This window comes from Acipenser ruthenus, chromosome 2, assembly GCF_902713425.1.
Source record: "Acipenser ruthenus chromosome 2, fAciRut3.2 maternal haplotype, whole genome shotgun sequence".
NCBI lineage: Eukaryota > Metazoa > Chordata > Actinopteri > Acipenseriformes > Acipenseridae > Acipenser > Acipenser ruthenus.
Window position 1 is genome coordinate 15,863,665 of NC_081190.1, and position 16,185 is coordinate 15,879,849.

At 36.6% G+C, this 16,185-nt stretch overlaps 1 protein-coding gene across 1 annotated transcript in view; it reads right to left on the reverse strand.

The window, feature by feature from the left end:
- The window catches only part of LOC117403602 (erbin-like), a 90,184-nt gene that overhangs the window by 63,356 nt on the left and 10,643 nt on the right, over nt 1-16,185 (reverse strand). Inside the window, exon 2 of the mRNA XM_059006594.1 lies at nt 9,817-9,891. The gene's annotated coding sequence lies outside the window, so the exon portion shown is untranslated. The remainder of the gene's footprint in view (nt 1-9,816; nt 9,892-16,185) is intronic.

Consider the following 16,185-nt stretch of genomic DNA (forward strand, 5'->3'; position numbering starts at 1 on the left):
CGTGTGGTTCAGACAGGCGTGTAAAAACCACACTACAGACGACTGTTAAAATGGTATTGAAACATTCCCATTGCATCCCCTGATAATCTAAAAGCACCTGCACAATGTACAGTAAACCTAGTAAGGCTTCCTATACAAAAAGGATCATATTCATTGAGCTACTTAATATACTAGAACTTGATACAAAAGAAAATATTCATTGGTAAGAGTTCTCTTGGCCATGTTGGACGAATTAAAAGGGTAAATGCTTGTTTTTATTCTGTGGAATCTTAAAAGGTATACTTTATCTACATTTTCCTAACATATTTTCTTATCTCCTGTTAAATTACAGTAGGAGTGTGCTCTCTTTTTATTTCTGCATAGAGCACTGCAATGCTAGCTAACTGTTCTAGCAAAAACTGCTTGGCAGAAATGACTAGTGTTGGAAAAGCACTTCAAGGCTTCACTTGATGGGCAAAAATGCTTTACCACTATCTTGCCTTGAGAAGTCTTATGCAATGTTTGTTGGAATAGTTAGTAAGCATGGCAAATAATGATTCATTGGAACACAAATGCATATTAAATCTGCAATAAATGAATTAGGTGACAGATATAGCTGACAAGTGTCAATTTAAATATTGCAACATCTGTATACAAAAATGACCAACTGGTATATTTTCAAAGCAATTTTAGAAATAGATTACACCAATCCATGGTACATGTAGCATTTATATTCACTAGGCCATAAATCAGTGCACAACAACTTGAATGTTGAATTCAGCCAATACTTTATCCCACAGCCATGTAGGGATTCAGTATTTAAAACATCTGGTAAAATCTGAGGGTTAACAATGGTAAAGGTACAGTAGTAAACATCTCTCAGTGAAGTGCCAAAATGTATAATATAGACGCAGATACTTTTTAGGAGATACTTATCAAGCTCTACCTACAGTATCACACTTTAATCTGCAAAGTCATAGCAGGGTGGGTGGTGAGTGACATTGTGTAAGCGCAATAACACACAACAGGGTGTTCAGCAGTGTGGAGTAGTGGCTAGGGCTCTGGACTCTTGACCGGAGGGTTGTGGGTTCAATCCCCAGTGGGGGACACTGCTGTTGTACCCTTGAGCAAGGTACTTTACCTAGATTGCTCCAATAAACACCCAACTGTATAAATGGGTAATTGTATGTAAAATAATGTGATCTCTGTATAATGTGAAATAATGTATAATGTGATATCTTGTAACAATTGTAAGTCGCCCTGGATAAGGGTGTCTGCTAAGAAATAAATAATAATAAATATGGTCCAAAATCTACAGACCTACTGTAACAGCCCCTAGGCCCGCAGATATTCGACCATACTGTATTTGAACACCCACCAGGTGTCGATGTACTCGACTCCATGCAAAACTCATTTCTGATGTTGATACAAGACAATGACACTTCACAATAATATTTACAGTTTCTTGACTTCCCAAGAAAAGCTAAATAAATGTCAAAATGCAGTTTTAACAACCCATGATTAGAAATGGATCTTCCCGTCTTAACGTCAACCAATATTGAGATATCCATATATTCTAGCAAACATCTGGATCAATGACTATGGCCAATTTTAAAAGCCTACTGCAATAATGTGGTCAGCAGATTTTTTTTTATAGAAATATATATAAACAAATCTCCCCCCCCCCCAAAAAAAACAACAGTTTTTGCTGCCAAATGTGTACTTCTTTGGGCAGATTTTAAATACGGCACACTACAGTACTTCAGTTTCTTCCTGGTAACACACTGTACAAGGCCTCACTAATCTAATTTAACCTGACACTGTCTCATTGTAACCCAGAACCTCTTTATTATTATTATTATTATTTATTTCTTAGCAGACGCCCTTATCCAGGGCGACTTACAATTATTATTTTTATTTTTATTTTTTTTACATACAGTTACCCATTTATACAGTTGGGTTTTTACTGGAGCAATCTAGGTAAAGTACCTTGCTCAAGGGTACAGCAGCAGTGTCCCTTACCGTAGACAAACCTGTCCTTTTATTGAAAAAGGCTACTGATGCACTACTGTAGCAGCCATTCCTTTAAGTATGTCCTAGGCTCAAAGTGAATGTACTGAATGCAGGAGACAAGCTGTATCTTAATCTAGATATCCTATTTTGAAGGAGAAACAAAGGAAATATTTTCTGAAATAAAACAAATCATGTAACCCAAGGATTTCATTATAAAAAAGAAAGAAAAAGGGAACTTTGGCAACCAGGGAAAGGCAACTTTGGCCTAACCTAAAAATCAAAACAGTTCTGAAGGCAGACAGTTGCAACTGGCAGTAACCCATACAATTCAAATCTTTATATACATTAATACATCATATATAAGCAAAGACGAGACAACAAATCAACTAATTTGCTAATCCATGGTTACTAAAGAGTTCACCATATGGATAACTTCAATTTGCAATTCATTTAATGTTATACTTACGTCTGCTGTGTCCAGTTAGAGACGTCACCAGCTCAGCACTACAGTACCAAATCAACTGTTTGTGGAAACTCTTAAGAATGAAAAATGGCTCTTTTGAGGAAAATAAAATACAATAATAAAAAAATGCAAGTTATTTATGGGAAGAGGAGGTTGAAGAATGCATCGCTGGCCTCTTTTATAGTCTGTGCCTGACTGTCAGAATGCCGCTTGATCTGACCCCAAGGAATTTACAACATGAGCAAACTAAAGAGCTAATGGGCCATTTCGGGCCAACAGCTCCCACTCCGCTCACAATGGAGTGCAGAGAACACGTTTCTCCAGCAGACTGTAAAGTATTAAAATGATGGGGCTTTGTTTTTTTAAGAAAAGGCTAGGCAAGTCCACAAGTTGGCCTTCCCTTCCACCCCCCCACCCCCACCACACACTAAGCGGGACTGCTGAAAACAAACAATGGGGGAATTAATAGATTTCGAAAAGAGTCGAAATAAAAAAGGTACAATTCCTATCCGTTTATTTATGTCTCATGGCAGCAGCGATTGATCTCTTGAGAAGAACCCTTTTCCAGTAAAAGGCCTTGCATAAGCTCTGTGCTCCACTGATGGTACGAAACTACAGAGCAGCCCTCTACTGTATGTTGGTTCACATCTATTCAAGTCCATTTACAATTACAACTTCACTACTGTATAGACATTTGATTCATTAAAGTGAGAAAGCTAAACACCACAGGAAAAGGGCCATTCTGAGTGATCCCAAAATCAGATGATAGAAAAAGTAAGGGGCAGTGAAAAGAAGTACCGAACGGCGTTTTAAAATCATTATTATAGACCACTTGCCAAGTGAAGTGAATGCAATATTTGAAGGTACTGGATGCTTATACATCAGTAGATGCTTATTTATTGCAGTAGAGATGAAAAACGTTCCTCCTCTTCTGTGAATAATTAGCTGGAGGAGATCCAGAAATATCAATTCTATCCCACCTTTGTGATATAAAACACTTCCCCCAACACGGTAACTACAGCATCCCAGTAACTGTAAAAACACAATAATAAATCACTCTGACCTTTTAGTTTATATTTATAAGGTGTATGACTATGCAATGGAAAATACAATTAAATTCAAAGTTCTGCAGCAGCTCGATTCATTATGAAGTGCGTATTGATTTAGCTTTTTTTTGTACAGCTGCAAATGCAGGGTAATCTATCAAGCACCTTTGCACTACTAGGTTTAAACCACACTTCAAAGTCACTGGTTTACATTCAGGTGGTGGAATTCAGTCATTACTTTAGCATGGAATTAGGTGTGGTGCTATATGCACATGATGACATCTGTACACAGGATAAGATGTACTGGAATTGTGGCTTCACTGCGATTGGTTGATTTCTGCCATGCAATTTAGAATATTAGGTGCTAACTAAAGACATCTTTAAAATAATGCATTTCTTTTACTGTAACCACCAGCTTAACTCTTGCTCTGTTGCAAGCTAGTCCCAGGGAGCTCATGTGATGTAATTCTCTCACTCCAGTCAGCCATTACAGATTTGAAGGGTTCTCCCAGCAATCTTCCCCAATTGAAAAAGAATAGCTTACATTCCTATTATGCAACCCTGCATGCCAACAGAAACAGTATTTAACATCTGTTGTTATACCAATACCAGCATACATCGTTATTTATAACGGAGATGATTTAATGGAAACACAATGGGTTCCGTGCTTTGTATAACAAACTTAACTTACAAAAAAACCCAAAAACTGAAAGATGAATTCATTTAAAACAAGTTTACAAAAAACATGCTTTTGTGTTTCAACCAAAATCAGAGACTATTTTGGGGTTGTCAAGCTCTATGGAGCCAAATAAAAGCAGTCTGTTAAAAACAATCCATTCTCAAACAAATCTCCAAGCGTTGCCAAGTACAAGTACAGTATAGGATGCAGTTAGAGCAGAAGCTGCCAACCATTTTTCTTTTAGGCAGAAAACTATTACTAGTACTATAGAGTATATAATACATCAATAATAATAATATTAAAACCCATCCATACTTAACTAAGAGATCCCAAACATCTGCATGGAATAAAACTTTCATAAAAGCACTGTAAACTTGTATGAATCACAGCCAGTCATTAAAATCAAAGCATTTTGTTTTTATTCCATTTTCAAATGCATATTTGCATACCAATATTTTTTTAATGATATTCTGTGGAATAAAGTTGCAGTCTATGATGTGGTAAACATGACTGTCAGCAAGATGCTGAAATAGAATCTCCTCTGCTGAAAACAGAGAGAACCCTATTCAGATAACTGGGTAGCTATTTAAATCACAAGGCAGGGATACCATGCAATTACACAAATAAATACATGGAAGTGGCCTTACAAACATGTTACTGGATGCACTTACATGGCACAGCCCACTTGTGTGATTTCAAACTAATCCATTGTTTCTTACAGAGTTATTAAAATGTAAACCCATGTAATACTAAGTGCCAACATCTACTGTACAGGAAGAACTGCAAGCCAACTCTGTTTAAATCCTACTAGGCAAATGCACAGAAATTGGTTAACAGAAACAACTGTACCAATTTAAAACGTACTGTAGCATACCACAGTTAAAGTACAGCCATTGGATTTGTACAGTACATGGCCTCACGCTGAAATCTTCAAACTCAGCCAGCAATACAAGCAGCCGACCGGAGGAATTGTATCCTCCCATCCCCCACTCCTGCTGCTTGCAATGACAGAACTGTAGAAATTTTTAGAAACAAATGAAAAAAAAAAAAATCCAAATGCCCTGAAATGTCCGCAACTTCAGTAGAACAGATATCACTTACTGTAAATGTACTGTACAAACCAGTGCATGGGTTCCAAAAATTGAGAGCAAACAGTAACCGCCCCACCCCCCTCCTCCTAAAAAGGACATCTCATCATACAATAAATACCAATAAACAACAATAACAAAATTGTGTTTTCTATAAGTATATAGTGAAAGCTTTTTTCAAATGAGTTTTATATCACATTAAACCTTCAGAAATATAGTGTGCATCACAGAAAACATCAATGTGCTGAATGGTCCTAATTTCACTGCCACAGGACAGATTGTTTTAAAATACAGATGCTCCGTATTGTTCAATGATAAAGAAAATTAATATAATAATTTTGGATTAAATGACGAATATACCAACACATGACCCACCAAGGAACAAGTGAACAAATACAAAGGAATAGAAACACTGAATAAAATTAACTGATAGAGAGAAAAGCTTATCAAAAAAGTCATTGCTTGGAAAAATACATGTTAATGCTCAGGATGTAAATAAAATATAAATAAACAGACACGCTTGAAATTGTATTTATTTTTCCATGTCAGCTTTACAGTGAAAGTTCTCCTCTTAGACACTAAATTGACCCAACATGTCAATGTGGTGGCTCATTATACTGCTAACACCACCCCTCAATTCAACAATGTGTCCACCTCTCACACCAGTTAATGCATGCAACCAGAAGTATTTATAGCCTGGAGAATGTCTAAATCTCTAACACCAACACAGCCATAGACAAACAGGCAGGAAAATATTTTTATTTCATCATTGCATCACTTATTTATCTTGCCATCAATGTCATCAGTTGTGAGAGCCATTACTGCCGACCAATATTGTTTGGAGAAAAAACATGTGCTCAGCAGTGTCTGCTTTATTCAGAATTACTGAAGAGTAATTAACGAGGCGCATGGCTCTCCCATACTGACTGACTACCATAGCCTTCTGCTTTTCTCTTCTCCCGTTAACCAAGCGTATCAATAAACACCACAGAGGGGTAGGGGGAGGAGTTTGCTCAGTGCTTTGGCTTGGGGATATAAAGCATTTCACCTCGCGGTAACTGGCTTCAATCCAAGACTGAAATTTATCTTTAAAAATCAGATGGTTGTTGATGGGCTGTTAACCTAGTTTCTACTACATAGACTGCAAATCACGAAACTGCTGACTTGCACCATCTTCGAGAAATTTAAATGGGCACTGAAAACGAAAACTACCTTTTCTCCTATTTGAGTACTAGACAGAATGATCAGCTTTCTTACATTGAATTTAGGTCACCATTAGTAATTCAAAACAGTCTTCCTTTTAGATGCATGCTTAGAACCTGTCAAGGAATAAAAAAAGATCTGTTATCTTTACTTCAGCTTTTCTTTTAAATTAAGACCATTAAAAACAACAATGCAGCCAGAGAAACTGTTTTTGTAGTGATTTTGGTAATATTTTCTTTCGGAGAAACTAGCATCAAGTTCATCAATTAAAAAGGAAGAGTGACGTTAACAGGGTGACCCATTTTACAAAAGTTACCAGGTATGTGGGCGGTGTTTTATTTTTTTTTTTTGAATTTCTGCCATGCGATTTACAATATTAGATGCTAACTGAAGACATCTTTAAAATAATTAATTTCTTTTACTGTAACCACCAAGCAGCTCTAATCAACTTCATTAAAGTTCGGGGATACAGGACTGAAATGAATTTGCAGTGCACTCTACAGAAAGTATTCATTCATCAATTCTGAACCAACACGAAAACATTATTGGTATCTTTACATTGTTGATGTTTTAATGTATTTTCTTATCTTCTGGTAGCAGAGATACTTGCATACTTACTCCAGTCACACTATGTTTCACGTGTAACATGCTTGCATATGAACAGCTGGATGTAAAATACAATGCTCTTGTTACTATGGCATCAACAATGACGTTTGTATACTGTGACAGAACCACATTTCATTCTTAAGCTAACAGTGGCTTTAAGTTTCTTGCTAATCTCTGAAAAGAACCCCACCCCTAGGTATCTTACTGGGAACAGTGAGCAAGGCAACTGGCACAATAGCTTACATTACCTTACAAAATGTATTAGAAGTTTAAAATCTATACAGCCACCTGTTTAAAAAGTGTCTGCCACTGACAGCAAGGTACTTTATTCTAGGGAGAGCTGTTGCAAGTGTTCACTTAGATATTGATCTTTGATTGACAGTTTATTAAAGCTATGCTTGACACTTGAAACATTTTTTTTGATAAAGTTTATACAGGTTCCAAAAGATTCAAATGCACCATAGTACCACATGGAGTATTAAAATCAGTAATACAGTATATGCAGGTATGTTTGCCAGAATTGAAAAACAGATACAGTACAGACTGGACATATTGGGCTATATCTGACCTAGGAGGATGTATGTTTATTCAGCACAGTAATAATGAATATAACTGAGTACAATATGCCTTTAGAAACCTTGCAAGCCTGCTGTATCATTTCAGGTTCTATATGCAATTGGAGAGAAGCTGGTGACACCTAAACAGAAACAGAACACTACTATCTACGATACAGTATTTAGCTTGTATAAGGCCATTGCACCAGTCATAACATGCAACATGGGCAGCAAACTAAAAATGCAACTGAACTCAGTGAAATTGTAAACAACCTGTTTCAATGTGCTCACAAAGCACAGTACAGGAGACACAGTGTGTTGCTCATGTGTTAATCATTAGAAGACGGCCATAAATTGAATCTTACTCAGTTGGATTACATTTGATAGTTTTTTTTTGGTTTTAAGTGCAAGTAAATAAAATCCACTAAGTAGTTTGGTTTCATCACAATGCTCAGTTTGATAGTATCTTTTTAAAAGGTTGTGCTAAAAACGTCACTGTAAAACTCAGCATGCAGGCAGAAATATTGAAGTGTGAAATTCTGGAAGACTGACACAGTGGAAAAGCTTCCTCCATGAGACTATTTATTAGCAGGATTACAAGCTTCACTCTCTGGTAAAGTGATAGCCTATTCAATTAGGGGTCTCAGATGGCTTGCTGAACTGAACACTATGGTTAGGAAACTGGTAATCGTGGTCGTTACAACTAGAACAAAAGCAGTGTGTCACCATTGCTTGCATTGCATTCGTAAGCATTTAAAAAGGCCTGTAATAACCTTAATTAGTTAATAAATAATTGCTGTTCCCCCCCCCCAAAAAAAAAAAAAAAAAAACCAACACTTGAAATTACAAATGCATACTGAATCTATAACATGACCTTGCAGATGACATTTAAAAATCAGTCATGTCTGATTATAGACATTAAATGAGAATGAATGTTGAGACTCAATATGAAATAGGAAATGTATAAAAAGATACGCTCTGAAGATGTACGTCAAGAGACAACAATACAACTGGGAGGAGAGTCGAATGTTAAAAAAAAAATGCAGCTCTCGTCATTCGCTCTGCTAAATGTGGAGCCCGACTGAATGACATTCTAAACAGCTGCAGAGTGCTAGACATGCTAATTACAATATTATTCCCACCAATACATTTGCATGGGATACATTTCTCACAGGCAGACAAGCACCATCTGCCACCGAGGCATGATCCTCTTCTCTGTGGTATTATCCCATCACGATTAAGGTGACTTATGCTGCTTTAGCCTGGTCTCATAGCATTGGCCAATTTATAACCATTAGACTTTGGCTTAGCTTCAGCAATCCAAGTGAATTGTGGAACAGACAAGTGCTATTTGAATACCTTTCTATGAATGGAATGGATGACTTGTGGTTAAAGGTTCAGGGTCCTGCATTGAAGTTCAACTGTACGGTACACAAATATATTTCTTAGTGCGTTTACATTGTTATTCTTTTAGCAAACCAACCAGCAGCAATGGAAACAATGAGAATTCATATTTAACAGCAGGACTAGTGATCATCTCAGAGCTATTTTAATTAATTATCCAACGAATCCTACTGACATTATATAAGTAAATGATCCATCCAAGGGGGAGTTTTTTTTTTTTCCTATTCTGAATCAATGGATATTTGTATGGAAAACAGACAGTACTAATGTGAAGGAAGATTACCATAACCTACAGCCCCTGTAGAAGTGCAAGTACTGTATGACATGGCTAAAGAATAGAGTTATCCATTCTTAGCAAGCAAGCAAGCAGGAAAAAGCAGTCCACTAGATAAATGTATAAATGCAAGAAAATCATACAGAACATATTTTAAAACTAGTTAAACATGAATGTTTCTAACATATCACAGTGACAGATGATGGAAACCACCAATATATAAATAATGAAATGCCCTCTGTATAACATCCATTAATAAATGAATAATGTACTGAGCAGTACTATGGTAATTGTCATACATTACCAGATGTTGTCAAGCATGTATTAAATCACCATATAAAATTAGGCTTCTTGCACTATCTTTATTGTACATATTTGTATTCTAATTTACTTTTCCTTTGTCATCAAATCTACAGAAATATGCCTAACAGAAACCTCTAAGAAAGAAACAGCAGTGACTGATGGAAACTAAATTACAACAGTCAAAAGCCTGAGAAGTTACAGTACCTTGTCATTTATGACCCGTCTTTCCTGGAGTCCAGCTTGAGGCAGAAAAAAGATCCAAGACTGGCACAAAGGAATCTGGGAAGAAAGGGAAAAAAAAGAAAAAAAACACAGAATTAAAATCAGTTTGGGGAAGGAACCTTATTCCCTTCATGTTTTTCCAATTATCACTCAAATAAGCAAAAGGTGAATGAGAATATAAACAGTTTATTATATAATCATGTGTGTGTGTCATATATATATATATATATATATATATATATATATATAGAGACACACATACATATATGAGGTAATATGTGAAGTATACAGGTGTATGAAGTACACAGCGTCATTACACAGGAGCAATAAGAATTAGTGCCAATTGTGATGCTGTGATTATTATGCTGGATAATGTGCCAGTCCAGTTGAAATGGGCCTGAATGCAAAAAAATGTCGTTATAGATCTACAGTACAATAGACTGAAAATTCAAGGCCACCATGCCTTGCACACAGGAGAGTTTGAAACATGAACCTGCACAAGAGTGATTTGAAGAGTGGATACCATTTACTAGATTAACTGCGTCCAAGTACCAGCTTCCAAGTCTCAAAAGTATCTTTCAGGTTTAGGTAGAAATGAAGATTTTTTTTTTATTTTTGGTTATTGTTTGTGGGACCTGTGTGCCTAAACACAGGCATGATCTGAGTGACAGATATCGGAGATAAAGATTTCTATTTGTACAAAGAACCAGACCAAGTCTATCAATAACATACCTCAATTACAATTCCTAATCTGTCCCAGAAATACGTCTGTCCTTTGTCCTCTTCTAAATCCAAAGAGATTAAGTGTGCCATTCTGACTTACTTTATGTATTCATTCTAGTTTACAAGCATCTAAAATGATCTCCCTGTTCCATTTAATAGTGGAAAGAACGGAATGTTAATTTTGTAAGTGAGATGTTCTAGGACACTACATTCTTTACAAATGTACTACAGTAAGAATGCTCTTTCAAGCCTGAGACCAGGTGAACTGAAAAGCCCTGTAAAAGCAGGGAAGTGAAACTTCCATTGTACAGCAGAAACACTTAATGTAAACTGCACAAAGTTTGAGTGAAGTACTGTAGAAAGCAGCTTCTAAGTTTAGCCCTAGACTTTTTTTTAAAAAAAGTACAAGATAACAAAAAGCAACAGTGATAAAGATAACTGGAGGTTGTGCAGTAATCAGTTTTTTATATGGTATTTTCTAAAAAGCTGTAACAATTAAAATGTAATCCTAGGGTAGAAGACCCTAGAATGTTTTTAATTTTCAATACACCAAGACGTTTTAGTTTAATATAGACCTATAGTATAAATATATACTGTACATCACACACACAATATATGTTTCTCTTAAACAGTATTTTCAGATAAATTAGGAAGTAAAACTATAGAATTTCTATAGAATTACATTGCACAATGTTTTATAAAAGGTAAAACATCTTTTAATGTGTACTGTACTGGAGATGTGCAAGTTGAAGAGGGGGACAGTTCTCAGTTTACAACACACTGAGAAAGTAAAGTTACTTCAGATCAATGAACTATGGCTGACTTCAAACATTTGATTCTCATGTGGCACAATATTTATTTATACTGCAGACAGGTTTAATTGAGGTCAAATGAAGAAAAATATGGATCAGACGTTATTAATGCACTATTCAAGAATCAACTAACTTCTAGAGTGGCAAGAATGAGGGGGGAGGAATAAAATATTTGGGGGAACAAACTGGAATGTAAACGACTGCCGGCTCCTTAAAAACGAATCTGCTCCTAAATAGTGAAAATATAGAATTAGACGAATGTAAATTAAAATGAAGGGAGCACCGTATTTTGTACAAACGAAAAGGATTGTACGACAAAAGCAGCTTTCATCTCACTCCGAGTTCATTCTAAATGTTCAAGGACTCATGATAAAACAGTCCTTTCAAGGGTTAATTTATTACCTCATGATAAAAAAATGCACAAGGCAATTATTCTGTCCAAGTGAACAAGGAGTAGCCTGCTGCACAAGATTTAACAATGAGCAGACTACTTTTTGCAATCTTGTAGGTTGGGCTCTGGTACAGAAGACCTTCCCTTTACAAAAGCAAACAGAAATCCCTGTCATTTACATTAGAAAAAGGGCTTTTAGCCTTTTAAGAACTCCTTTTGTGCTTCTGTAACTGTGATGAATAACTGAGATCAGATGTGTGCCAGTCTTTTAAAAGGGAATTCTAATTTGGGCTTATAAAGGTTAATTATAAGTGTATAACACCTCCAGTAAAAATATACAGGTATTTTGGAGAAGAGTAGATAAGGACTCGGGGGGGCCAAAGGGAACAAACCTACAGTGTTTGTCATAACCTTTTCATGTGCTAAAATAAAACCAGAACAAAAATAAAAGCAACCCTAGGGGTAAATGGCATCTTGGATTCAACAGTTTGCAATCCAGTACAATTGACCGGGGGGGGGGGGGGGGGGGGGGCAGTACAATATGTATTGTTAATGGTGTCTTAGATATGGTTGGAGTTTACAGTACAACAAAATAGTCTGAACTTAACCAAAACTTGAGGATTTAGCCCAATACAATCATTGAACATTCGCTGTCCTTAACGTCGGTTCCCAGGCTACAAGGCATTCACTTTATTGATTAAAATCTGAAACCAGAAGGGTGCCAAGTTCAAGCTGCATAACAAACATTATTCAAAAAGTGGACATCAAAATGACTTTCACTGCCTCTGTAGTCTTTGCCCCCTTTATAATAAGTATATCTACAAAGGAACAGTTGATGTTTAGTCAGAAGGTACATTCAGTATGCGAGTATTATAACTCTAGCCTAATCATTGATACAATCTCCTGCGTGGTTTGTTACTTTAAAAACCCTCCTGATGCACAATGTAATTAACCATGCACTCGGATTATAAATTCACTCTATTAACAGGATGGAAATGGCTTCATCACTACACATTCAAACAAACATGCAATCATTTCATTGCTCTGGGATTTTTTTCATTTATGGTCCAGTTGCTTCACAATTTCTTGTTTTATTTAAAGATGTACTGACAGTCTTTAGACAGCAGGTGCAAGTGCCAATATAATGGATTTGTTTGTTTTGTTGAGCGAATATACAATTTAGGTGTCTGAATTTAACCAAGTCATCTGATCATGATTAAACTTGACCCCAACCATCACAGGGAAAGATATGCCCCAAACTTAAAGAACTACATTTGAAGCATCCTGCGAAACCAAACAAGCTCAACCCATCCATATTCAGAAAATCCTTGAACATGAAAGCCCCTGACAACTTCTCAGAAATGAACAAACAGGTCAGCTTCTTTAAAATAAAACCAGTCTTACTGGTAGAGCTACAACATCATTAGCTTAATATGAACACTATTCTTGGCAAATAGTTAAATTCCTTTGTGAAAAAAATAAATAAAAAATAAAATTAACAAAGCTACAAGATAAAGTTCTATCAGTATCTAAAATAGGGCATCCATTTTGACTATAATGTTTACCTACACTTACTGTACCTGCAGTAAACCAAACTGCACCAGCACAATCTAGGGATCATCTCACTATGAAAAATGAACATCCACAATGTTGCAATTACTAAAACAGCAGGATATTCCTCATGTTAGTATGTAATGTTCAAGTCTTGGGAGTACAGCTCGCTATATGAATAAATTATTCCAGCAGTCTATGACTGACCAAAATAGACAATGTGGGGGAGGGGGGAGGGTAGGAGGCAAAACTAAACACCTTGATGCAGACTTCAACACTAAAATGCATAAGCTGTTTGAACTAAAAACACAACTAACCACAATGGTGTGATATCATTGCTTAAGAATCTCAACACATAACTACTGCAGTGACAAAAGGAGGTGCAGTACATTACACCATGAAAAATGAAAGTGACATACAGTATGGAGAAATGGAGGCTCTTCAATCCCCAAATTCTGATACTCAATAACCCATGCTTTGGGTAAAACTCTAAAGTGTGAAATTACGTACATGAAAACAGTATGCATCCTTATCAGGGAATAAATACATGGGCCAAAACACACACACACCAACAACACTACACAGTACAGTACAGAGCTTTTGTATTGACAGAACAGTCAGTAGTTCTTAAATGTAGCTCTTTGCAACTTTACACAAATTATAGTAAATAAATGATAGTATCCTGCTATATCTTGTTACAGCTTCAATTGAATATATACTGGTAAGACTATCCAATCTTTGACTATCTGAAACCAAAGCACCTATAGCTTAACCACAGTTTAAAATATTTCTACATAATTTCCTTCCTGTTCAGCACCTTGTATTTCGCAAGTTCAAAGTCAGCAAGCACCACTACTGAAAAACATCTAAATAGCAGTAACATTGCTCACACGGGAAACTATTTCTAGGTCATCTATTAAAAGCTGAAGTTAAGTTAATTATTTACTGATTTACTATACTGAAGACCACGAAGTCCTGATTTTGTTTTGTTCCAAACATGTAGGTTTGACAATTGAAATTATAAAATACTGCTGGGGGTACAGTACATGGTTGTAGCACATACACATCAGATTATACTGTACAAGTAATGGACTTCTATACATATAAACCATAGGCCCACTGTACATTATGTCCACATATATTATATTGTCCCCTCAATTAAACCCCTTTTGATAAGAACTGGAATTAATAGATGACAGGCTCTGCCTTCACCACTGCAATTCTAGGTCCGTAAGTGCTTATGGAAAGAAGCACACATTGTCATTCCACATGTTAAATCAAGGCCACAATGACATTAGAGCAAACCAGCACAAGAAAATTACCCCTTTCTGTCTGCACTTACAGTAGTTCATATTAACCTAGTGGTGGATCAGGTTGGGTGCATAACACAAGTAAAGGGAAGTGACCCCAAATTAGTGGGACGTACATCTTGCACTAATGTGCAAGCATTTCAATACAGCAAAAGAAAATCAAAAGTGTTAAGGCATTCACCAGGTAGACTTTTTACGTTCTTCAATAAACTGAGATGGCTTGTGCTTACACTGGCTGCCCCCTTATTTGATAAATTGTCAAGTGGCTACTCTGGTGAGAACATTGTTTGGTGGTGGTTCGTGGTGCCACCTTCCATTTCCAGACTATGGACACATTATCAAACCAGTGATGCACACTAGACTTCCTCGTGGGAACTCAACCACACCTTGCAATGGTCAACAGACAAAATATGGCAGCGAGTGATCAACAGTCCACTGCACACGAGCTAAAAGAGCAAGTTCTGAAAAATATAGCGCTACACGTCCCCACGTGTTCCTACAACTGTTTAAATGACATACCTGTCATTTTTCGTTTCATTGTTAACATCCCGACAATTCTTTAATATCTACTTCTGGACAGCAACTGGAGTCACCAGCGACCAAACTGTGAGAAACAGACCGAGGTCAAGACGACCAGCTACAGCTCCTCCACTGACCCACACCACCACCGATTACTGACCTGATCACCACAGCTGCCAGCTCCATCGCTGGGCATCCGTTTTGTTCACTCATGAATTAGGATCTCACCTGTCCACTAATATTCAACGAGTATGGACAGCCCGAGGAGAATGATTTGCTCAGTTCAACATCGTTGTATTGAGCAGTTTTGGAGAACATCTGCATTGGATCTTATTGTGCTTCCAAAGGGCGAATTTACAGCTATTTTTGGCACAACTGGCCCAGTGTTCTGATGCAAGATAATGTCTGTGGTCATACTGCTAGGACTGTCATGGATTATCTTGACCAGGAGACTATAGAGGTTATGGACTGGAATCTAAAACCTTCTAAGACATCTTGTTCATCAGCGTTAACCTTCCATAAGACAGCTCGGTGTTGCACGTATGGGACATCAGCTGTCACGGAATTAGAATCATGCCTTGTCGATGTAGATTGCATCAATGCCAGATGAGCCCACACTCTATACTGAAACATTTATATGTACCAATTTCAAACTGTATGAAAAATTGATCTCCCAAGCCCAAGCATATAGGCATTTTGAATTTTGAAATACATACAAATTAAAAATGACTGAGATACAGAAAGTGACAGCCACTGAAATTGTGTAACAAGCCAATTCATCTTAAAGGAATACTAATATTAGATGTGCCAACTGTTTAGATGATTACATTTTTTTTCCCCCATACACATCATTAGTGATAAAATAAATGTTTAACAAAAATGCACAAAGTTGCATGCATTTTATGCCAAGTACAATCTTTTCTCAATCCAATGAGCATGACATGCCTTTTCTAAATTAACATTAAAATATTTGAGTACAAAAAGACAACATCTCCCAATGCAATCGTTTGGGCATGAATCAAAACTCATTAATTTAAAAGATGAA